At 37.4% G+C, this 12,505-nt stretch overlaps 1 long non-coding RNA gene across 1 annotated transcript; it reads right to left on the bottom strand.

The window, feature by feature from the left end:
* Window positions 1-2,042: 2,042 nt before the first annotated feature.
* On the bottom strand, window positions 2,043-11,009 carry LOC150076605 (uncharacterized). Its single transcript, XR_016547817.1, has 3 exons — window positions 10,883-11,009; window positions 9,598-9,670; window positions 2,043-2,137 (listed from the first exon to the last, which is right to left on the bottom strand). It is a non-coding gene; the product is annotated as an uncharacterized LOC150076605 (long non-coding RNA).
* Window positions 11,010-12,505: the final 1,496 nt, after the last annotated feature.

The following is a 12,505-nucleotide window of genomic DNA, read 5'->3' as shown; positions in this document are numbered from 1 at the left end:
TCTTAAATTCTGGATGTTATCTTATAATGAACCTATAATTATAACGTCATGCATTCATATAGAGAGCTTTACAAATTCTGGAAATAACCTTCAGGTGCTTCCGAAGAAGATCGATGTTATCATTCGTTCATTCGGCAGATTTGCACTTTTTTTTTCCCTTTCTCAATCAGCTTATGAATCGGAGAGTATTTTTTTATTGATAAAGTCACAAGAATATCTCATTAAATTTCATTAGTCGTAATGATAAATTAAAACTGACGAAGCTATCTGCATACCAAAATAATCAATTTTATTAATTTAAAATATTCCCAACAATCATTCAATATGAAAACTCTAAAATTGCTAATAAAAATGTATTTGTGAATATTACATTTGAAATATTTCTTTGAAGTATTACATTGCATTCTCGTGATGTAAAAGGTACACCGCCAAATGAGCTGCCTTGTGAAAAAATCAAGAAATAATGATTACAATACCACCGGCATTGTAATCATTATTTCAGAAAATAATTTGCAATTTTACGCGAAACAGAGAATAAATAACTACTAGATAGTTTGTAAATACATTTAAGATTGCAAAAAAAGTGCTTTATTTATCACTCTATGCATAAATCAGCAAGAATAGAAACTCTACGAGCTAACCGACAAGAAAGAACCGTTTAAATTTGCTTTTCAAAAAGTATTCCCTGATAAATAGTTAGGCATGAATTGGGTATACATATGGAATTGTAGAGAACACATAAGGAAATTTCTATAAAACTATGTATGATTAGTTTTACGAATAACGGAATAAAACAACACACATCTTTTTCTTAATCCTGAGTGGAACTGGTCTTGGGATACCAACAGATTCCATTGCAGCAACTGCAACATTTTCCATTTGGTTTACAGTCTTGATCACAGCGGCATTCGGGTTTTACTTCTGGATGACACAGAATAACAGCGCAGAAATACCCACAGGGGTCGAAATAGAAGGAACAGACTTAATTACAATCATTTCTCTGAATTCAAAATAAATTATTTTCCAAATTATTTAAGCTGCAATATAACGGAAAACGTACTCTTTGATGGCAGAATTGTAGTCGCAATAGTAGGTTTCAAATATTATTTGTATAGTTAAGCTTCGTGGATGTTTGTGTAGCTAAGCTTCGTGGAGGTGTGTTAAATTTCAACAAATACATTTTATTTTTCGCTCTAAATCAAAGAAATAAAAGAACTAAAAAGTTTCGGAAATCAGACGCAAGTTGCGCCATTCGTTTCTTATACCACGAGTCGCTATAAACACGTCTTATTATCCACACGTCTTATTATCCGGCTCGTGATCAGTCGGAGTTTACCTACTGGCCTACGAATCCATTGTATAAGGATGTAGCGGAAACTGGGTGTTTTTCTTTCCCATTATGATGTATAAAGGAAAAAACATCCATAATATGATTATTATTATTCCTTTATTTGTTTGTATAATTTTTTCCCAAGAAAATAAGGAATTTGAGTACTGCGTCTGCTGGATGAACTTTTGGAGTGACCTTCTTTATCTTCTCCATCCATAGCATGTATGGATTGAAAAGATACGAAAGTTAGAATACTGTAGTACGTCCTTATTTAGGGTTGCCATTAATCGATTTCATTTTTTCCAGAACTATTCACACCCTCACACTGAAATTTATTAGTTTTCTGTAGATGACATACCGTTTCATTTTCAAGCTGCTTAAGACTTGGGCGTCGGTCAACAATTTGTTTAATGACCGTGTGATTTATTTTAATGACTGTAGCAAAAATGATGTTATCACAGTTCAATAAAAAAATAATAATAATAATTATAGAAACCTCCATTATTTCTTCGCAGTACTAAACATCAGTTGCCATATTATGCGAAAACAAATTATGTAATAATTATTATTGATTTAAATAAAATTTAATATTTTAAAATAAATTAAACAAATATTTAAAAATTAAAGCTAAAAGCATTAATCGGGTATCTTTAAAATTTTAGTGTTTAGTTTACTTGCCTAAATAACAGAAAGATCCCCCGCAAGCCCCTCCGCAACATCGTTCTCCTTCAGCGCAATTGTCATCTGTTTCGCATAACCTTGGCTCTTCCCGTTTGCACACCACATCGGGAATTGGTGGATATTTGCCTGTAATGGAAATGAGAAATTACTGGACTATTGTTCTTCCACCAATTAACAGAGCTGCTCTACCTCATCAACTTCAGCTGTCCTCCAAGAGCATTGAGAAGACAAAATATGCTGGCACAAGAGCCATTCAAAATTGAACAACTTAGATTCTATTACTTCAACAGAACTGCAAAATTGCTAAATGAATCCAACATTAATATTCTAGATGAAAACATTAATATCAAAAAAGAGTTACAAAGGTTTTATAATCAAGTTACTAGAGAATGAAAATAAATGATTAATTTAATAATAATAACGATAATAAAACTATAAAAATAGGTATATTTAGCTTTCGTTTTTTTCAGTGAACAAAGATGATAAATAACAATTATAATAAAAAAAACGAGGATTACAAAAATCCACGCGCAACTTTAAAAATGCAAGGAGTTCATAAAAGATCTGTTCGATTTAAAACTGAAAATAGCATAAATGCTCTCATGTTAAAAAGTTTATACAGATACAGAAGATACATCAATTAAAAAAGTTCTATTTATATTATCAATTCAATGTGTTCTCTCATCTAACCTATCTCTTTTTCCATTTCTCTTCCAAATCCATTTCTCTCGATATCGCATCAACATATTAGCGTTATTAAATGCTATATAATTTGTGATTTTGGTTCATAATTATGGGGGTGGGTGGAACTTTTTTCTGCTACACAAAACTTGAATCCGATACCGAAATAAATCCAGAGGCTTTGATATATGAGCATAATTACTGTAATGACTACGGACAGGGAGAGACCAAGATCAGTTCATTGATGTAGGAAATATCTATTAAAGATTTCGCAAACTAGCAGCACCCTCTGCTAGTAAGTAGGAAGGTGTGCTCCTTCCTACTGAAAGATGTCCTGTTGCATTTTCTGTATATCTGCTTAAAAAAGAAAACATTCTGGCATATTGAGATTGGAAGGGGATAACATGGTGCTTTCTGGGAAGAGGAGGAGCATTGCAGCAACTGCAACACTCGAAACGTATGTTGCAGTTGCTGCATCGTATTCGCAAATCATTTATTTCTATTATAAGTTTGGCAGTTCCTGTTCCTGCATCACGGAATCGTGATATCTTTTATGAACAGCCTCCAGATTTCAGAAATTCAGTTTCTTGTGAGTATGTTTTGTCAATATTAAAACTATATTATTACTATATTTTTCTAAAGGAGATGTGGTGAACCATCAGCTTATCATCTCCTTGAAACTGCTGATGAATAAGTGATTTGTGGATTATAGGCATGGAACCGAATGTACCAGGATATGAACACGAAGATCCAGTTTTAATCCTTCAATAGCACATTTTTACATAGTGAAGATTCTCATAGGACACATTTCCATTTTCCATAAGGAAAGAAATTTGAAATACTTTATTTCTGAAGTTATGTTAACTGCTATATACTTCAGATGGCCCATAATGCAATTTATTGGTGAAGTCAGATTCCTCAGGGAGCAATTTAAAATTTAAGTTAAATTAAGTGATAAGCCATTCAGAAACTCACTCACTCGCAGGGTTAAAAATTGTTTAAAAAATGGAACTCTGAGGAGAAAAGTAGCATTACTAGAAAAACAATTTCATTGTGCGTTCTTCAAAATTCAGTCTTGAATGTTAGAAATGTTATATTACTTAGATCTCTAATTAGTCGAGCGATGTCGTATGGGCTGAGAAGTGGCAACTGAAGTTTAACATTGACAAATGCAAAGTACTGCATGTGAGTAGCAGTGATCCAAGAGAAACGTACCAAATGTGTGATACTACACAGGGAGGTGAAAAAAAAAAAAAAAAAAACTGGTGGTAATTGTGCAGTCACATATGAAGTTCTCTGAGCAGTGCAGACCAGCTGCCAGAGGAGGTCATTGAGTTTGTCAATGATATATAGGAATTTTGCTAGAAGGGACAGGGAGGTGATTATCCCGTTATAGAAGGAAATGGTCAGGCCACCCCTTGAGTACTGCATACAGGTCTGGAGGCCTCATGTTAGGAAGGATGTAGAGTTTCTTGAAGGAGTACAGGTAAGGGTAACGAGATAGGTTAAATGGACAAAGGCATTGTCTTACCAAGAGAGACTTACATTCTGCAAGTTTCAGCATCTGCAGACTAGGCACCTGCGAGGTGATCTGATTGAGGTGTACAAGGCTTTGAATGGTTTAAGCAGGCTCAATGATGGTGGGACACTTCCGCTTGCGCAGATTAAGAACCTGGGGAGAATAGATTATTCCAATTGAGGAAAGACAGTTGTAAAATAGGTGTGCGGGAGTTTGCCTTTAGCCAGCGGGTAGTTGATAGCTGGAACAGACTTCCATCTGTTGTTGTGGAAGTTGATAGCTTAAATAAATTCAAGGAAGAAGTGGACAAACTTTTAAATCGAATGGATTTCCTCGCTTAGAGGAAACTTCCAGTTTAGAGGAAATGGAATTTTTTTTTTAACAGATGCTCTATAAGCTTGCTTTATAGCATCATATGCCTCTACTAATGCTGATATAGCATAAGTGTAAATTATCTAGTCTTCGGTTTCTCCCATAACCTTTAATATACACTGAGTGATCAGTGAATTATGACCAGCCCTACGAAAATTGAATGGGACCCGTTGACCTCGTGAGGTACGAGAGTGCGGAGTTAGTCGATATATGTTGCACAGTAAGATTTCAGTGGTCCAGTAGGTAGTAAAATTCCGAACGTGATTGGTAAAAGAAAGGATTTATCGGAGTTTGATAAAGGACAGGTTGTGGTTGCTCGATGAGCTGGTGCCTCGATTTCCCAAACTGCTGAACTGGTGTGGTGTTCGAGAGCCGCCGTAGTTAAAATGTACAGGACTGGCGTCAAAATGGTCAAACAACGAGCCGACGGCAGAACTGCAAAGATCGGCGAAAGGTTGATGTTAGAGTTGAGCGTTGGTTCCGACAACTCGTACAGGCGAACAGATGCAGCACTGTTGAAGAGTTGACTACCCAATACAACGTGGGCCAACCCGGAACAATATCTGGCATGACCATGCGTCGCACGTATGGGCTATACCAGCACACGATCCCCATGGCATTTTCTGCTAACCAAGGTTTATCGGCGTAAAAGACTCGCGTGGTGCAAAGAGCATGCAAGTTGGACGTTAGAAGACTGGAAGGAGATGGGCTGGTCAGATGAGTCACGTTATTTACTCCACACCGTGGATGGTTGTGTACGGATTTGGTCCCCGCATAGTAGTGGCATAGTATTTAGGTTCAAGCGCCACCGGTGGTTTCCCACATCTGATCCATATGTACTCTGTGATGAAATGCAGAACTACTGCACAGGCAGAAAAAAAGCGTAATGTCTGGTTAATGTAGTATTATGCTTTGTTCTGTTGTTGTGTCTGGCGCCTTGGCCGCGGGACCCCTACTGTAACCCTACGTTGCCCGCCACAACCACTGGGAGGTGAGCCAGGCTGCCCATTATACTCTGGCGGTTGACTCTGCCAGGGTTGCCTGAGCTTCCTGACAGATGCTATAAAAAAAAAAAAAAAGAAAAAGAAAGAAAAAAAATGAAAAGAGAAAAAAAAGTAGAGGCTATAAAAAATAAATAATTAAAAAAGATAAAAGGTTTTTTTTTTTTTTTCATATGGAGAAGTAAAAGGAGAAGAAGAGGTCAGAATGTGTGGATTTGGAGTGGACCAATAGGGAAGGCAGTCAACTCTAAGGTAGAGGTGTCCACACTAAGGCAGTCCACTCTGAGGTGGAGAAGGAAGTTGAAAAATCACAGGAGCAGGTGATCCTGTGTGAATCCTGCACCCAGGGTGCTTGCATTATCCTACCACAGTCGGGGATCGCAGGGGTGGCACGTTATTCTGTTCTGCCCTGAGTTCCGCAAGTCTTGCTCTTCTAGAATTGAAAACAGCCTGGGCGTAGCGCGTTAAGGCTAGGTATGTGGCCTCTTCTTGAAGTAAAGTTGACTACTGATTGCAAGGGTTTCCTTGAATCTTAGTGAGGAATTGAAGTCTGGCATTCTCCTAAGTGAGGCACTCGTACATAAGGTGTTCCCAGGAGTCCTCTTCACCACAGTGGCAATATGGGTTATTTTCTATTCCCATGGCTGTTAATTTTTGCTGGAACGGTCCATGGCCTGTAAGCAGGAAGAACTTGCAATCCAGGCGAGTATCAGGAAAGAGGCTTTGGGGAAGTCCGACTTATTGAGTGAATAAACCTTTTGGTGATTGCTCCTTTCGGCGTTGTGTCCCATGTTTCTTGCGAGAGGTTTTGTAGATGGTTTGCATTTTTTCTTCTTTCCTTCTTAGGGTCATCTGCATGGTTCAACTGCAGATTTAACAATTGCGTTGAGATTTCCTTCTTCAGGTGCTGGAAGAGACCCCTCTTGTCAACTTCCAGAAAGAGAGGTAAGTATCCTGCAATGACTTGTAATGCAGGGGTGCTGACAGTACAGCACGCCCTTGTAACCGATAGTAACATAAATCTTTGAATGGAATCAAGCTTGCGCTTGTTCCTTTCCAGGATTGCCTCTTCACACCAGAGGAAGCTCCATAGCACACAATCGGGACATATACTGCCTTATATATTAATGATATAGCTTTATTCTTTAGGCCCAATTCGCTCTACTAATCCGCCTTATCATTGCAGTGTATTTTCGGATTTTAGCTGACAGGTATTTTAAGTGGGGTGGAAGGATAAGTTGGGGTCTAGATACAGGCCCAGATGCTTGATTTGTGTGTAGAGACAGATCGGGGTGTTGTTAATTTTCATCACTGGTGGCCGTCGGATTTGGAGCTTTCCTTTTAGAAGGATTGACTTTGTTTTTTCACTGGAGATTGCTAATTTGTGCATGGCAGCCCAGTCTTGAAGTTTTCCCAGTGCAAAGTTGGCTTGTTCTTCCAATGTGGCTCTTGTACCAGAATGAACAACCAGTACGAGATCATCAGCAAAGGCCAGGGGCTTGACCTCGCCGAGATCCATCCCCAGAAACTCGTCCAAGATAATGGACCAAAGAAATGGCCCAAGAACAGAGCCCTGAGGACAGCCTCGCAGTACATTCCCCGTGACTGTTTGGTATTTGTTGGTTACCTGCACTGTTCTATTGCTGAGGTAGGACTTTATACTGTTATATAGACTGCTGGACGTCTTGGCCTCCCGAAGTCTTTGAAGTATGCTGGGCCACTCTAGTCGATCGAAGGCCCCGCAAAGTCCACCATTATGGCTATAGAGTATTTAGATTCTGTCTGAGTAGCTAGAGAGATTAATCTGTGGATAGCATCTTCTGTACTGCAGCCTGTTTTAAATCCAAATTGATGCGGAGATGGTAATTGTTGCTCTGTGTAGTAGTCGGTGAGACGGGAGAGCAAAAGGCATTCTTGGAGTTTGGCCAAAACAGACAGCAGGGCTATTGGTCTGTATGAAGTCGGTACTTGAGGTGGTTTTTTCAGGTGTTTTAAGATTAACTTGAGTGTTGAAATTTTCCAGAAGTCAGGAAATGTTCCTTCAGCAGGGCATCTATTAAATAAATTTAAGAGAGTTATAGGATACTGCGAACTTTTTTACTACGTGGACTTCCAGCAAATCCAAGCCTGGGGTTTTACCCTCCTTCGTTTTGGCCCTGGCCAAATTCATTTCCAGGGATGTGAAGAGCTGTTCACTAGTATCTGATATGTATGCCCTGTTTCTGTCAATGATTTCTTGTTGCTACAGTGTCGGTGCCAAGTCATCAGTTGGGCAGATATTGTCCAGTAACTATAACTAGGGCCTGCAAAACGGTGAGCACCCACGCTCTGCAGGTCCTGGCAGGAGCTCTTCCGCTAGACCTTGAGGTGACTAAATGTGGACTAGATGTATTTACTGTCCAAGAATATGCCTGCCTCCATCTATGACTTTACTATGGACCCAACCAACAGCCGGACGACAGAGAAACAACGAATAGTGGCTCAGATGTTGAAGATTTGGCAGCACAGATGGGAGATGTCGCCAAAAGGTCAAGTTACAAGAAGCTTCATACCGATAGTCGCAAAAATGTACCCAAAAGCCCCCTCGTGGGTCTATCCTGGGCTAAATACAACCATCCTCCTGACGGGCCACGGCCCATTTAAAGCAAAACTGAACGCACTCGGAATAATAGAAGAGTCCACATGCACCTGTGGAGAACTTGAAACCTGGCAACATATTATGCACGACTGTGAATGCTACGAAGAACACAGAAGTAGACTTATAACTGAGATTGAATACTTGGCGAAAAATCAAGAGTACCATCAACTGGATTCAGAAGATGAATACAAAGCCCTCAGCCGATTTGCACTTGACGTCTTCAATAGACGACGAACCGAAATAGCCATCCACAAGGAATAAATAAAGGCAAACTGATAAAACATCAACACAGAGGAAAGGATCACAAAATACTAAGGACAAACGGCGTAATATGCAGCAGAATAAATGAAACAGCATCGACCTAGGAACCAATGGGAGTGGCTCCAGCCAGGATGTCGTCGCTCTCAGGATAAACTCACACATCTAGAAAAGGACCAGGCCCCACCAACGAGTCATCATCAGACTGCACTTGCTGGAGGGCACTGCAAATTTCTCATATTATATTGTATGAATTAGTGGTCTGTTATAATGAATAAGACACCTTTTTTTCAGAAAAGCCACATTAGTAGCCAAATAAACTACAGCTAGACTAGAGGAGTTTGAACATTGTACAGTTCAAAGGTTGCTACTCAAAAATTGTTGCATGTAGGAGCTTCTAGAAATCTGGCTAGTTCGTTTATTAAACCGAAAGTTCATTTTAAAGTTCGTTCATTTTACCGAAAGTTCCCAGCACATTATTATTAGTACATTCTAAAGCTTTCGCTTAGAATGTACTAATAATAACGTGCTGGGAACTTTCGGTAAAATGCAGGAATGAGTTCGATTCCCGTAGATACTTTATCAAGAATGGTATATAATTCACCAATCACTTTATTCTCGGATTAGAAGGGGGGGGGGGGAAGTACACATCTTCGAAGGGGAAGTTATTTGCTTGAGCGTCGTTCCTTATATGTGAGAACATAATCAATCCATATTTTATTTGATAAGCATTTCTGGAAGTAGATCATAAACACCTGAATCGTTTTTTATCTGAAAATTATTATTCTCTACAAAAGAGATTCGCTTTGGTCTGGAGTCATAATATTAATCAGCGAAAATCATAATTAAATAAAATGGATTCAGCCACAAACAAAAGAGAGAGAGAGAAAGACAGCCCCATTGAGTATCCTTCTTTAGGGTAGTATTTTTCTGGATAACATTATTTTATTTATTTTGCACCTAAAGCAACATCCAAGCATTCTATCCGGTAATTTTATTTCACATGAAGAGATTAACAGAAACAAAAACTGTGTTTAAAAATACACTTAAATTTTTGGTCAATACCGTAAATATTTTACATATTGTGTAAACATCATACCAATTGAAAATCACTTACCACTCCCCACATCCACATTAATGGTAGTAATACAGAGGACAACCATCACCCAAATTATGTTCTTCATGTTTATCTGAAACAATAACACGGTAGGAGAATTATGTTATTAATCTACAGAAAAATTTGATATCTGTTCAACACTTCACAGCAATATTACAAGATTATTATTCACCCAGAACATGTTTGATTCACGACAGTGCATTGTAACATGAGTGCATTTGTGCGTTGTTATATAAGAGAAATGCATCTCATATGCAAATATAAATTTGCCTATTTAAAAAAATATATATGGGCCACGATTAATTATTTTATACTGTCAAATAACTGATAAGAATTGTGTACGAGAAAGCAAAATAATTAATGAGAATGGTGTATGCCCTAATGAGGTGTATATAAGAGAAAACCCCCCTCATCAGGGCATACTTATTTAAGAATGGAACTCTGAGGTGAAAAGTAGCATCACTACAAAAATAGTTTCGTTATGCGTTCTTCAAAACAAAATCCAGTCTTGAATGTTAGAAAGGTTATATTGCTTAGATCTAAAATTATTCAAGCGATGTAAGAGATTTAAATCGTTTCATAATTGGAGTACATCTTTGGCAATTTAAGACAACCACATCCTTCCAGGTCCAGATGCTTTCCAGTCTGTCAAATGTGGGTCGTGGCTGCTTGTATACAGGTGTCTGAATGATTGGTGAAATAAATAATATTTATTTTATTTCATTTGATGTTATAAACTTCTCCCACGAACAGCAATATAGCTGGAGGGATGAATTACTTAAATATTGTTGTGTGGAGCTCTTCAATGTTAATGCAAACATATGTTTAGAAAAACAGCAACATCTGAAAATTCATAAATCTCTTTGATTAGAATGTTTTAAATTTGTTTTTAATTTTTAATTAAAAACAAATGTCTTTATCTCAATATTACAGTTTATTTAGTAATATTAATATATCCTGTCGCGCCCACCCTGTCCCAAATTGTTCGTGAATAAACCTTGTGAATAATGAGGGATAATTTATAAATTAAAATACGACTTTCACGGACAATTTTCATAAATAAAGTATATCCGAATTTAAAGCTAATTTTATTTCTTTAAAAGTTTGAATTTCATCTCTTGTATTCTTAATTAACGGTTTAAACGATTAGCGTTTCTTTCATTGACGATCTTTTTTTTTTTTTTTGGTTATGAAAAGGAATCAAAGTGATTTAAACAGTAATCAATAGTTTTTCTAAAAGAAAATTCAGTAATTGTATACGAATCAGATCTATAAATTTGCTTACTGATATTTGAAGTAAAACTGTTCCACACCCAACTGTGAAGTTAATGAAACGATTTAGTAATATAATGCTGCAAAACGTAGATGTTAATGCATTCCTAATATGCTAATGATGCTCTGCGATGCTGATGCGAGCTACACGTGGAAAGTGCACATTTCACAATGCGTCTCCTCCTGCGTCATCGGATAAATACACATCACACCTGCACGTGCACTTTAGACGTGTTTTCGACGATGTTACAAATACTGAAAAAGGAATCGTCATTACTAGAACGTTTCCACATATTATGCCTATATTGCTCGATGTTATTGGTAATGCATTAATGATACAGTGATAGTTGTATTCTCTTCTGTCTTTTCTAATCAACGGTTAACATGAAATACACTGACAGTTCAAAACTGCGTCTGTATAACAATTAAGAAAACTTAAGGATTAAAAGAATTAAGTTACATTAATAATTTACAAACCAATTTCTTTCTGTTTCACATTTTTCATACACTGGTTATAATGTTTTCATCAACGTATAAAATTATTCATTTTACGAGACATTCAATACAGTACTTAATAATACAGCAAAATGTATTTCGTTTTCAAGGCGATTCCAATGCTGAAATCACTGCATCGTTTATACCGCAGTGATTAAAAATATTGAACAGTCGCAACACCCCATATCAGAGGCAGCATTCAAACGAGCAACTTTTATTTCTCAGGCATGCTCCCAAACTTCCAAAAATCTGGAATACAATGTCCCCGACTACGTAAGACGAGAGACTCTGCTGCAAAATGATTTATCATTGCCTTTAATATCCATTACTATTCAATTATTCCTTTTTGAACAGGTGTTTATATACAGTTTTTATATTTCTGTGTTTGTAAAGCGTAGTTTTTTAGGCTATTTAGTAATCCCCAAAAAATAAAATATTTTATTATTATTAGCCAGCGAGGAGGAGAGATTCAAAATGTAAACTGATCAGACACATTACGGCTGTATTCTACAGCGAAACTTGCAAAGGTTTCGAAGTGATGCAATCTGTGGGATGCCATTTTGCAGTTTGATATTTCAATGCGGGTGACAGCAATTCAATGCATTATTCATCACTGAACAATAATGCAATTCAATGCTATGAATAATGCAGTACATTATTTATGACTTAAGTGCTGATGAAACAGAGAGACGGAGAACACAGATCGTCCTTGAAAGTAAGCGAATCGCTATTTTATTTTGGCTGAACGTTTCAGTTCTTCGACTGATACCCGAATTTAAGAATATAATACTATCTCTTTATAATACTGACGCGTATAATTAGTACCTTCCCGGATTTCACAGTGATCGTAATGGCTGCCCCTCCACACGAGTTGGTAAAGATCTGGAGTCGAAACCTGTCAGTGACGCGCAGGATTATTATAGCATTTTTCCACGTCATGGCTGTCGGTCTCCGACGATTTATAGTAGACCTTATCGAAGATCACTTTCCAGTCGGTCTCCGATAAGGTCTACATGTTGCAACATGTTGAAAAAATAAAATCAGTGCGTTTGTTAAAGTTAAAAAAATATTTAATTTGGACTAGGGGTTTTTGTTTATGAGGTTAATACTATATTGTGTTTGACAGGTGTTATGTACACGA

The sequence above is a fragment of the Mastigoproctus giganteus genome, chromosome 13, assembly GCF_048544385.1.
Source record: "Mastigoproctus giganteus isolate SK-2022 chromosome 13, ASM4854438v1, whole genome shotgun sequence".
Taxonomy (NCBI): domain Eukaryota; kingdom Metazoa; phylum Arthropoda; class Arachnida; order Uropygi; family Thelyphonidae; genus Mastigoproctus; species Mastigoproctus giganteus.
The sequence above is the reverse complement of the archived record's forward strand: the minus strand, read 5'-3'. Positions and strand labels throughout refer to the sequence as shown.